The sequence below is a fragment of the Lissotriton vulgaris genome, chromosome 12 (genome assembly GCF_964263255.1).
Source record: "Lissotriton vulgaris chromosome 12, aLisVul1.2, whole genome shotgun sequence".
Classification (NCBI taxonomy): Eukaryota; Metazoa; Chordata; class Amphibia; order Caudata; family Salamandridae; genus Lissotriton; species Lissotriton vulgaris.
In genome coordinates this window covers 797950352-797963701 of record NC_141700.1, presented here as the reverse complement: position 1 = coordinate 797963701, position 13350 = coordinate 797950352, and the positions used below count along the sequence as shown (strand labels likewise).

Here is a 13350-nt window from a genome sequence, read left to right as displayed (position 1 = left end):
GGGCCATACTACTCCTCCCACTGCCCTACTAGAAAGGTGTGGTCAGACCAGAAATGTCTGCAACCTGGGACGAGTGAAATAGCCATCGCTCCTCACATCTGAATCCAAGCAATAATGCTTTGTGAATGTGTCGATGCACAGCACATCTCTGCCAAGAGCACTCTTGTGGCCACTGCTGAGTTCGATGCGTTCACCCCGGTGGAAATGAGCAAAACATCCATGTGGGACACAGGCTCTCTATATAGCACACTACAAAATACTACACTGTGCAGAGAGTCCAGTGGATTCCTTATTGGTATACAGAGGCCAAAGTAGATAGTACGAAAGCTCTATTTTTGGTTGTGTGGGCCAGCAGTTAGGCTTAATAGAGGGTAGTGCTAAGCATTTGTTGTACTCACAGAGACACTCAAGAATAAATACAAGACCAATTTACAAAAATAACATCACCTTGAGGCCAAGAAGGAATATGCTACTTACCAGTATGCATCTGTTCTTGGCATGTAGGGCTGCTGACATTCATATCTGTGCATAGATCGCCGCCTAGTGTTGGGTCCGGATGATTGCACATTGTTGTCCTGGAAGAGTCTTCGAAGTATCACGAGATAGGTGGTTCCTCCCCTGGACTACAGTGCGCATGGGCATCCTTTCCATCCTCAGATAGTTTTGCGCCATTGTGGCAGAGATGGAGTGTAATACAGTAAGTGATGACCATGCCTGAGAATGATTCTGAGTGCTACAGCTGCTACACGCACCGGGGAGGAGGACGGGCGATATGAATGTCAGCAGCCCTACATGCCAAGAACAGATGCATACTGGTAAGTAGCATATTCCGTTCGAGGCATGTGGGCTGCTGAATTCATATCTGTGCATAGAATAAATAGCAGTTACCTCCTTAGCGGTGTTTGCGCGTGCCAGCTGCAGCAGTCTGAGAAAGAGTTCTGAGAACAGCCTGTCCTACAGCAGCTTGCTGTTTGGAGTGTACATCTACGCAGTAGTGTTTGGTAAATGTATGTATGGTGGTCCATGTGGCTGCTCTACATATATCCTCTAGAGGAATGTTACCTAGGAAAGCTATGGATGCCCCTAGCTTGTGTGTGGAATGCGCTCTTAGGGGAACTGTTAATGTGCGTTTAGCCTTTTGATAACAGATCTGTATGCATTTAACAATCCATCTGCCTCAATGCTCCTTTCAAACTCTGAGGTCCTGATCATTCCCACTGCTTTCCAGCTACAGGCCTCAACAAATGGAAAAAAACCGAAATAGGGGAAGGTAGGTATTGATCCAATTTGGAGTTATTCAAAATGTAATCCTGTGCTTCAGCCTATTGACACATTAAGTCATAATGTGGATTATAATGTGATTAATAGATCTAAATCAGCCATAAATCCGGTAAATTGATCCATCAACTTTTGAAGCTCTACTGGAGTTCTAACACAAGTACTGCATCGTCGGCACAGAGTAACATCAGCATAGGACGAATGGCTTTGTGAGGTAAATCTAAGTCTAGACTTTGCAAATGCTTCAAGGCCATTCATGTAAAAAGAGAACAAAAAGAGGCAAGTACACAACCCTCGCAAGCTCCCCTCACAAGCTTTATTGCCTCATCGGTTCCCCATCAGGTCCATAACTAACGCTTGTAGTAACACACTCATTTGCACACCAAGCAACAAAATGGTTCCACCATCTGACATAAACAGACTTTGTGGAGGAGCGATGAGTCAACAGGATAACATCAAACAACTCCGGCTGCAGGCAAAAGAGCACAATTGTCCCAGCTCAATCTCCACACATGAATGTGGAGGCTCTGGGAGTTGCATTGCAGAACCTGCCTCGGAGAGGAAGAAAGCATCCGGTCTGAGAGTTAAGAGGAATGGGGGACACAAAAGTGATGACAATAACTTGGGCCCTGCCCTAGTGCAACTTCATCAACACGTCCAGAATCAAGGCTACGGGCAGAAAAGCATAGTGAAGCGAATAATTCCACAAGGCTCCCTGCAATAGAAACGAATATGCTACTACCAGTATGCATCTGTTCTTGGCATGTAGGGCTGCTGACATTCATATCTATTCAGAAAAGGGAGTGGTGATGAACAGAGTGTCTGAATTAAGCAGACCACTCTTACCCAGTCCAAAGATCAGGGCTTGATCCATCACCGTTATTTATCTCACTGCACCATCCCAGCTCAGAACCTGGCTATATGCAAATCAGTCTGTCCCTGGCCCAGTGCAACATGGGAACAGGGCAGACTAAACTACCAAGCCAATTCTTCACCAGAAAGGAGACAAGCTACCGGGGACCGGTTTCTGGCATTTCAGCCATCTTCGGCCCGCCTTGCTTGAATCCTGATGGTGCAGTGAGAAAGGGACTCATGTCTGAGTATACCCTGCCACACCTATAGTGGCCAAAAACGATTCAGAAAAGGGGGTGGTGATGAACAGAGTGTCTGAATTAAGCAGACCACTCTTACCCAGTCCAAAGATCAGGGCTTGATCCATCACCATTATTTATCTCACTGCACCATCCCAGCTCAGAACCTGGCTATATGCAAATCAGTCTGTCCCTGGCCCAGTGCATCATGGGAACAGGGCAGACTAAACTACCAAGCCAATTCTTCACCAGAAAGGAGACAAGCTACCGGGGACCGGTTTCTGGCATTTCAGCCGTCTTCGGCCAGGCTTGCTTGAATCCTGATGGTGCAGTGAGAAAGGGACTCATGTCTGAGTATACCCTGCCACACCTTTAGTGGCCAAAAACGTGGAAGGGTATACTCAGATGTGAGTCCCTTGCTCATTGCACCATCAGGATTCAAGCAAGCCGGGCCGAAGACGGCTGAAATGCCAGAAACCGGTCCCCGGTAGCTTGTTTCCTTCCCAGTATAAGAATTGGCTGATGGATCAAGCCCTGATCTTTGGACTGGGTAAGAGTGGTCTGCTTAATTCAGACACTCTGTTCATCACCACCCCCTTTTCTGAATCATTTTTGTCCACTATAAGCGTGGAAGGGTATACTCAGATGCGAGTCCCTTGCTCATTGCACCATCAGGATTCAAGCAAGCCGGGCCGAAGACGGCTGAAATGCCAGAAACCGGTCCCCGGTAGCTTGTTTCCTTCCCAGTATAAGAATTGGCTTGGTAGTTTGGTCTGCCCTGTTCCCATGATGCACTGGGCCAGGGTCAGAATAATTTGCATATAGCCAAGTTCTGAGCTGGGATGGTGCAGTGAGCTAAAAAACGGTGATGGATCAAGCCCTGATCTTTGGACTGGGTAAGAGTGGTCTGCTTAATTCAGACACTCTGTTCATCACCACCCCCTTTTCTGAATCATTTTTGTCCACCATAAGCGTGGAAGGGTATACTCAGATGTGAGTCCCTTGCTCATTGCACCATCAGGATTCAAGCAAGCCGGGCCGAAGACGGCTGAAATGCCAGAAACCGGTCCCAGGTAGCTTGTTTCCTGCCCAGTATAAGAATTGGCTTGGTAGTTTGGTCTGCCCTGTTCCCATGATGCACTGGGCCAGGGTCAGACTAATTTGCATATAGCCAAGTTCTGAGCTGGGATGGTGCAGTGAGCTAAAAAACGGTGATGGATCAAGCCCTGATCTTTGGACTGGGTAAGAGTGGTCCGCTTAATTCAGACACTCTGTTCATCACCACCCCCTTTTCTGAGACATTCATATCTGTGCATAGATCGCCGCCTAGTGTTGGGTCCGGATGATCGCACATTGTTGTCCTGGAAGAGTCTTCGAAGTATCACGAGATAGGTGGCTCCTCTCCTGGACTACAGTGCGCATGGGCATCAACTCCATCCTCAGATTGTTTTAGCCATTGTGGCAAAGATGGAGTGAAACTTTGTGAATGATGACCATGCTAGAAGTATTTGTGAGTGCTGCAGCCGCTACAGGTCCCAGGGAGGAGGGCGGGCGATATGAATGTCAGCAGCCCTACATGACAAGAACAGATGCATACTGGTAAGTTGCATATTCGGTTCGAGGCATGTGGGCTGCTGAATTCATATCTGTGCATAGAATACATAGCAGTCCCTCCATTAACGGCGGCCGCCTATGCCAGCTGCAGCAGTTTCGAAAAGTGTTTTTAGAACAGCCTGCCCTACAGCTGCCTGCTGTTTGGAGTGCACATCTACACAGTAGTGTTTTGTAAACGTGTGTGTGGTAGACCATGTGGCTGCTCCACATATGTCTTCTAAAGGAATATTTCCAAGGAAAGCCATGGAGGCCCCCAACTTCCGGGTGGAGTGGGCCCGCGGGGGAGTGCGCTTGGCTTTCTGATAGCAGATCTGAATACACTTAACGATCCACCTGGCTATACCAGCCTTGGAAATGGGGTTGCCTTTGTGTTGTGGCTAAAAGGCAACAAATAGTTGTTTCGTCTTCCGAAAATCTTTGGTCCTATCAATGTAGTACATTAAGGCTCTTTTGACGTCAAGCGTGTGGAGCATTCTCTCCGCAACTGACTCAGGATTTTGGAAGAACACAGGTAGTTCTATTGTTTGGTTGATATGGAACTGTGAAACCACCTTAGGAAGGAACTTAGGGTTAGTGCGAAGCACCACCCTGTTGGAATGAATTTGAATAAATGGCTCTTGGATAGTTAGTGCCTGGGTATCACTAACTCGTCCTAGCGACGTAATCGCTATCAGGAAAGCCACTTTCCATGTTAAGAACTGAATCTCGCATGAATGCAGTGGCTCGAAAGGGGGACCCATCAGTCTCGTGAGGACCACATTTAGGTTCCATTCGGGATCTGGTGGGGTCCGCAGAGGAATGACTCGTTTGAGTCCTTCCAGAAAGGCTTTGATGGCAGGCACTCTGAAAAGGGAGAGGTGCTGCCTGTTTTGCAGATAGGCCGCCATTGCGGATAGATGTATACGAATGGAAGCATAGGCCAGATTACATTTGTACAGATGTAAGAGATAACAAATGATGTTCTGAATAGATGCGTCCAGCGGGTTAATGTTGTGATCTGCACAATAAATGACAAACCGCTTCCATTTCGCCGCATAGCATGCTCTGGTGGTGGGCTTTCTTGCCTCCCTGATTATGTCCATACAGTCAGCAGGTAAGTTGAGGTAGCCAAACTCGAAGACCTCAGGAGTCAGATCGCCAGGTTGCGCTGTTGCGGATCTGGATGCTGAATGTCGCCATGGCTCTGCGTCAAAAGCTTGGGTGTGAGGCGCAGCCTTTGATGCGGCACCACGGATAGTTCCAGAAACGTGGTGTACCATGGTTGGCGTGCCCACGTCGGAGCAACCAGGATGAGAGTCATTGAGTGTTGCTTCAGCTTGCGTGCCACCAGCGGTATTAGAGGTGCTGGGGGAAAAGCGTACGCAAATTTGCCTGACCAGTTCATCCATATCGCATTGCCCTGCGACTATGGGTGTGGAAACCTGGCGGCAAAGCTTCGGCATTTGGCGTTTTCCTTTGTGGCGAACAGGTCTATCTCTGGATGACCCCACCTTAGGAAGTACGGGTGGAGTACTGATGGATGTATATCCCACTCGTGCATTTGGTGGCTGTACCTGCTGAGCAGGTCCGCCATCTGATTGTCCTTGCCTGGGATGTGCTCCGCCATGAGGAAGATGTTCCTCTGAATGGCCCACTTCCACATGCTCTGAGCCAGATGAGACAACTGTGGAGAGTGTGTACCTCCCTGCTTCTGGATGCAGTACATGGCCGTCATGTTGTCCGTCCGGATCAAAACGACCTTGTTGCACAGATGTACCTTGAATGCTTTCATTGCCATGAAGATAGCCATCAGTTCTAGAACGTTGATGTGCATCCTCCTTTGCTGTGGTGTCCATAGTCCCCGCACTGTGTAGTGGAGTACATGAGCTCCCCATCCCTGGAGAGATGCGTCCGTCGTCAGAATGATCTGTGGCACAGGCTCCTGGAACGGTCGTCCCTTGCAAAGGTTTTGTGGATTCCACCAATGCAGAGAGTTGTAAGCACGACCGGTTACCAACACTAGGTCTTTCAACTGTCTGTGAGCCTGAGTCCACTGATGTGCTAAGCACTCCTGAAGCGGACGCATATGTAGTCTCGCGTGCGGGACTATGGAGAAGCAGGAGGCCATCATGCCTATCAACTGCATGAACACTTGTGCTGGAAGCGAGTGTTGAGGTCTGAATTTCTGTATCAGCGATTAAATGCTGCTGACCCTCACTGAATTTGGCTGTGCTGTGGCTGCCAGAGTGTTTATCGTCGCACCCAGATACTGTGGTATGTGGGCGGGTTGCAGGTGGGACTTTGGGTAACTCAGTGAGAATCCCAGATCGTGAAGAAGGGGAATGGTGTGGGACATGTGGGCGGCACACTGCTGGGCTGACTTTGCCTGGATTAGCCAGTCGTCCAGATAAGGGTAGACGTGAATGTTCTGTCTCCTTAGGTGTGCCGCCACCGTTGCCAGGCACTTTGTAAACACCCTGGGTGCTGTGGTGACTCCGAAAGGTAGAACCTTGAACTGGTAATGTTTGTTTTGGATGGTGAACCGGAGGTATTTTTTGTGTGACGGGTGAAGCGGAATATGAAAATAGGCATCCTTCAGATCTAATGTTTCGAGAAAATCCCCCTGACTGAGCAACGGTAGGACTTGCTGCAGTGTCAGCATGTGAAAGTGTTCCGATAGAATGTACTGATTGAGGGGTCTGAGGTCCAGTATGGGTCTGAGGGACCTGTCCTTTTTTGGTATTAAGAAGTACAGTGAGTAAACTCCTGTGCCCCTTTTTTCCACAGGCACAAGCTCGATTACCCCTTTTTGCAGCATGACGAGTACCTCCTGCTGCAATAAGTGCAAATGCTCGGCGGACATAGGACGGTGTCTTGGGGGTATGTTGGGTGGAGTGGATGTTAACTCCAGACAATAATCGTACTGGATAAGCTGTGTGACCCACCTGTCTGTGGTGATGGACTTCCAGACTGGCAGGAACTGTTGAAGTCTCCCCCCGACAGGTGTTGCGTGGGCGAGGGGCAGTGACAAGGCGTCACTGTTTGTTAGTGGCGGAGGATCTGGAGTTGTTGTTTCCACGACCTCTGCCCTTGGCGCTGTTTCCACGATATCCACCTCTACTTTGTTTGGTGTACGTGGTTTGCGCGCCGCCTATATAGTACTGTGTGTCTGGGAAAGCTGGCCTCTGGAAACACCTCTATTGCTTGAGTGACGAAAAGAACCACCCCTGAACTGCTGCGACTGTAGAGCCCCCATAGACTTTGCAGTCTCAGTGTCTTTCTTGATTTTTTCCAAGGTGGTGTCAACCTCTGGGCCAAATAGATGATCAGGGTTTACTGTTGGATTTAGAATGGTGGTCTGTATCTCTGGCTTGAACCCGGAGATTCTGAGCCAGGCATGTCGTCTCAGCATGACACTAGTGTTAACAACTCTGGCCACGGTGTCTGCTGCGTCCAGTGCACATTTGATAGAAGCATTTGATATGAGCTTCCCTTCTTGGATGAGCATCTCAGCTGCCTCCTTATATTCATCTGGTAGGAGCTGTAACAGGGTCTCAAGTGTGTCGTAATGGGCCCTGTCATACCTGGCTAGAAGTGCCTGAGTGTTTGAAATGCGCCAGATATTGGCCGCTTGAGCTGCCACCCTTTTCCCTGATGCCTCAAACACCTTAGATTCCTTATCTGGGGGAGGAGCATCACCCGTTGTTTGTGAATTAGCCCTCTTCTGGGCATTAGAAACAACAAGAGAGTCCAACGGCAACTGTCCCTTGATGTAAGTAGGGTCTCCAGGCGCCAGTTTGTACTTCTTTTCAATCCTGGGGTTGATCACCCTTGCTCTTGTAGGCTCTTTAAAGATTTCCCCAGCATGCTTCAAGACACCCTTCAACATAGGCAGAGTCTTGACAGTCCTCTCTGAGGTGGAAAAGGAGTCAAAAAGAAAGTCCACCTCAATGGGGTCAGCATGGAGCTGGACGTCATGATTTTTAGCCGCCCTTTCAATGAGGGAATTAAACGCTGCCGAATCCTCAGTAGGCGACGTTTTTACAGCATACACTTGAGTGTCTGGGGTAGAGTGTGGATCACCTGGGTCAGCAGCATCTGCCCAGGGTTCATTTGTATCATCTGGATCAGTGTCCACAGGATAGCTGTATTCATCATTATCACCTTCCCCAGTGTCCACATCTGAATAAGTGGGTGAGACATCATGGCCATGTGGAGATACATGTTCTACAAGAACAGGTGTTGAAGTAGAATCCTTTTTCTTCTTCAGTGGAATTTTATAGGACTCCATTGACTGTTCCGGGGCGATTTTCCATTTATAAAGAGAAAGTCTGCCTGTCTCTGCATCGATAAACTGCTCCTGTTGCTCTTCCAACGAGGATTGTCGATGCTTTGCAGCCGGGACCACAGTTGTCGACTTCGGCACCATGGACACCTTCTTGGGCATGTCGGCGGCCATTTTAGGGACGAAAGCCTTCGGCACCACTTTTGGCGGCAGCGTGAAGTGGATGGGCGTCGACGTCTTCTGAGGTTTATCGGCAGGCTTCGAAGGTGGAGAATCTTTAGGCCCGACACTGGAGGCCTTGTCCTTGATGCGCTTCAGTGAGTCTGCCACCTGCTTCGAGAATGAGGCGGATGGCTGCGTCGACTCGACGGAATCCTTCGAGGCACAACCAGGCGTGGACTCGGGGGTTGTTCCGCTTTTGGCCTTGTCTTGTCGACGAGGAGGCTCGAGAACCTTCGGATCACCGAGTCCTTTGTCGGTGTCGACTGTCTTCGGCACCGATTTGTTCGGGTCGACTGCCCTGAACTTTGCCTTCGGCGTGCTAGACTTCGTCTCGACGCCCTTGAGCGGTTTCTTCGGGTCGATAACGCTCTTCTGCTTCGTCGGTGCCGACAGGTCCGAGGACTTCGAGCCGACCAAAGCAATACGCACTTTTGGTTTCGATGTAGTCAGCAGTGCTTTTGCTTGCGTCGATACCGGAGCTTTCATTTTCGGTTTCGATTTCGCAGTTTGCAGCTCTTTAGATATGTCTGATGCCGAGCCCGAAAGAGGGGCCGTAGAACTTATAGGAAGATCTTGGGTAAGGCCTTGTGGCGAATCCTCGTCCTGAGCCTTATGAAGCGTTTCGGCTCCAATGTCAGTTTGTGTTCATAGCTCCTCGCTCAAGCTATCTTCCATGGCCCCAAAGGCCCCGTCGTCGTCTCCTACCTCGTCGACGACTTCTTCTGCTTCGAGCATCTCAACATCAGCGTCGTAGTTGGAGTCGACCTCTGACGCGGGATTCAACAGGTTCTCTCGAACCTCCCGGTCTACTACTTCATCATCCCCGGCATCGAAGATGTCCACAGGCTCCGGTGCAGTCTGCTGGGCTTCCTGCGCGCAGCGCGTCGATGCAGAAGTGTCTTCTTGGATCGAAAACGGGAACAAGCCATGCAGCTGGCTTCATCATGATCCGGCGACAGACACTTGTTGCACACCGGGTGGATGTCGATGTGGGGATACTTGGAGTTGCATACGGGACATCTCTTGAACGGGCTCCGTTCCAAGATGGTTCGTCGATAAGGCCTCTGGCGTCGACCGGGCCTTCAGCGTCGAAAAGCACGCGGCTCTCCTGGATATCCGGTTCGGAACTGAGCTGGAAAGAACTGGGTACCGAACGCAAGACTATATCGACGAAAAACTAAAGGCCTTTTGGCCTTAAGAAAACTTTTATATCGATTCCGACTTGAGTGAACTAATATGCATCCGAACCCAATGGGTAGTGTACCCAGTGAAGTAGTGTGGCTCACTGGTTAGAGGCGGCAGACCCGAGAGCAGAGGACGGCCCGGGACCAGGGTTCGATTCCCGGCGCGGCAGGTTTCTGGACCAGGGTCAGCGGACTCGATAATTCTCTCGCCTCGGTGCCCACTCTGATCAGCGATCACACTCGGCAACTCTGGGCATTAGCTTGCCTCATCTTCACTAACGGCCCCACCAGACCGCCGGGGATGCCTGGTCTCACCCTGGAGATACCCATTAAGGGACCATCTCTCAGGGAAGCCAGGAAGGGTTTCGCAGCGGTCGAAGCGCCTTGGGACCCTACGGGTAAGTAGTGCGCTATATAAATGCCAATACATTTACACATTTACAATGGCGGAAAAAACTTTCCGAGGATGGAGTCGATGCCCATGCGCACTGTAGTCCAGGGGAGGAGCCACCTATCTTGTGATACTTCAAAGACTCTTCCAGGACAACAATGTGCGATCATCCGGACTCAACACTAGGCGGTGATCTATGCACAGATATGAATTCAGCAGCCCACATGCCTCGAACCTGAAGGTCACAAGACTGTGGGCAGTGAACATTCTTGTGAGTGACAGAAAGGTCTCAATGAGGCATGACCCACAAGGCAAATATGTTGTGAAAAAACTCAAGTTGGAAAGGCCACTCATGGACAACAAGAGGAAGCCAACTCAGGCTGCTGGCTCTGAGGTTTTAGGGGTAGTTCAAAGGATAATGGTCTTTCTGAAGGCACAAGAACAGATTATTAATGGTGACAGATTGGATCCGCCGAACCCTCTTGGCTGATGTTAGGGTCAACAGCAATGCAGTTTCCTAATAAAAAATCTTATGTTTCCTTACACAAAGCACTTTTTAATGAGTTGAATGTGTACGGTATTAAATTCCCATCATGGAGATGGAGGCTTTACAAGTGAACACACCCAAAAACCCTTTGAGAAATTTTAGATCATTCTGATCAACAACAAAAAAAAATTTTTTTCAGAATGGCGACACTTCAAGACATCAATGACCTTTGAAGCATGCTCACTACAACTCTGTTAACTACGAGAGGTACCGCAAGACTTGCTCTAGGCATAAATGGATTCAAGCGCCTTTGGAGTAGCATCATACACAAAATATTTTCCATTGTGGCAGGTATGTCTTGTAAGGCAAGGGGGCTTGAGATAGAATGTTGTAGCTCTCAGGATCAATGTTTCGCCTGGAAAATTCCAGGTGTCAGGAGCTATGGCGATAAGCTCAGGTATGCCGGTCTGTGGAGGAGAAACAGGCCAGGTCAACAAGAGTTAGCTTGCCAGGGTCCCTCTTGATTTTGCATCCTCACGGAATGCCGGGAAGTGGAGGAGCAGTATAGGAAAAGATTTTGGACCAGTAGATTGAAAAGGTAGCTTGACCCGGCATTGGGTGCCACTGTCTACTCGCTACGAACTGTCATTTCTTGTTAGCTGGAATTGGAAATGCATACTGAGTCGGGCAGTCCCGAAGCTAAAATATTAAATCTACCACATCTTGAGGGACTTCCTATTCAAAAGTAGCACTTGCCTGTCTGCTGACAGCATCTGCCCAGGCAGATGTTTCACTATCGGGGAATTGCTGTGCTCAATGGCCTAGTTCCAAAGGTGCTGACAGTAAATGAGATTTTGTGGCTACCTGCTTATTCATGTAAATCTGGTGTTAGTGTTCCTTACTAGAATGTGGTAGTCTTGAAGGCAGTGATTGCAGCCCCCTTCTCAGTGCTTTGAGCTGCAGTGGTCTCAAGCTGTCTTTTATACCTCTGACCAGTGCACTCTTGCCTCCAGATTTTGATAATAAGTACAACAAGCCCTTCAGTGATACATAAGTTGTTATCACAAATTAAGTTTGTTGCAACTGGGAATACAGGCCCACTGTATTTTTGTATTTCGCTCTCCACCTTGGCAGGCAACGCAATCTAGATGACTGATGCGATCTGGTTGTGAATCTTTCAAGATTCCGATACTTGAAACTACTAAGAAATCAAATCCTGTTACATGATACACAAGTCTAATCTGCAGTATGGAACTAGAGGAATGCATGATGACATCCTGCTCAGTGTCGACTTGAATATATGGACTTTAATTGTCACTTGCTTAACGACTTCACCATTAGAACATCCTCCTTCGACAGGAAAGCCTTCCCCATCTTACCGTTTAGGACAGCAATCAGGAACATCTCTGAGTGAGCCTTGCTGGCAATGAGTGAAATGTCTAATGTGTTTGGAAGCAGCCTAGTCATGTCTCCTTTGATTCCATGCTGAAAGATCTTCTGATGATAAGCAAGTTGTCTAGATATAGAAATAATTGGTGGCCTTCTCTTCCCTGGAATACCGAGGGCATGGGAAATGCATTTGTCAAACATTTCTGATGCAGACTTGAGGAGAAAGGGCAACCCCTTAAACTGATAATGGCACCTAGCTACTTTGAATCAGTGGTATTTGCAGTGTTTGAGGTCTATGGGAATGTGGAGAAAAGTGTTCTGTAGCCACAGCAATGACATACATTCACCCATCCCGGAGCAGGTGCAACACACGCAACAACTGTTCCATCTGGAAGAATTGTTTCCTTAGTTACTTGTTGGTGTCCCAGAGATCTAGTAGCATGGGACACCCCTCTCTCAATTTCTTCTACACCAGGAGGAGCTTGGAATAACAGCTTGCATTTTGCTGACATTTGGAGGCAGGATCCAGAGCTACTTCGAAGATCAAGGAGACCGTCTTTGCTTTCAGGACTTGCAAGTGCTGGAGCGAAGTTTTCTACAGTTGGGCCAGCAGTGGTCTACTGACCAACTTAAGTGTATGACTGAAGCAAACAAGATGCACTAAACTCTTGTCCGAATTGATTGCCACTGCTAGTAAAAGGCAGAAACCCCCCTTCCATCAGGCCTGGATGGGTGCATGATGGATGTGGTGTTGCTGGGGCCTGCAGGTGGTTAATGTCTGTGTGACGCATACTGTTTAGATTGTCTGACACCCCTCTTGCAGGGGTATCAGATAATCTTAACAGTATATTACTTAGAGCATGAAGAATGTACAGAGAAATGAGGTGGTGGAAGGTTGTGAGTCTACTGATAAATGACTTCTGCTGCTTTTGAAAACGCTGAGGTTGCAAACGTCACAAGAAGGAGGATCATTGTTTGCCATTCTAAAAAGACACCCTTTTTGATATACAGCAGGACACCAAGAGAACAGGCTGTACCTATACTGGATTTAACCGGTTGTAGCATTTTGTGCACGTGCAGGCCAAAAAGGCATTTACCGACTAAAGACACATCTAAAATACGGTGAAGAACTATGGGAAGAAAGGACTTGCAGAACTGCTAACCCGGACATATCATAACAGCTGCTTCAGTCATTTGTCAGAAACCTTTGGAGGTCACATCCACCAATCCATCAATCACACCTGCTTAGGCCGTTTTGCCGGGTCATCGAATGGCCTTTCCTTCTTAACTTCCTGCAATAGACAAACCTTCTGACATTCAAATGGATTACAGCAGAAAATATAAGGAGAGGTAAAATAAGGTGGAATTTCAAACCATTACTGGGGCTATAGTGCAATTAACCGTTCTGGGCGATCAAGGCTAAGATACAG

General features: G+C 48.5%; 1 protein-coding gene across 4 annotated transcripts in view; it reads right to left on the bottom strand.

The window, feature by feature from the left end:
* Positions 1-13350, bottom strand: part of CAMTA2 (calmodulin binding transcription activator 2) — an 897177-nt gene that overhangs the window by 236226 nt on the left and 647601 nt on the right. The window lies entirely within an intron of this gene.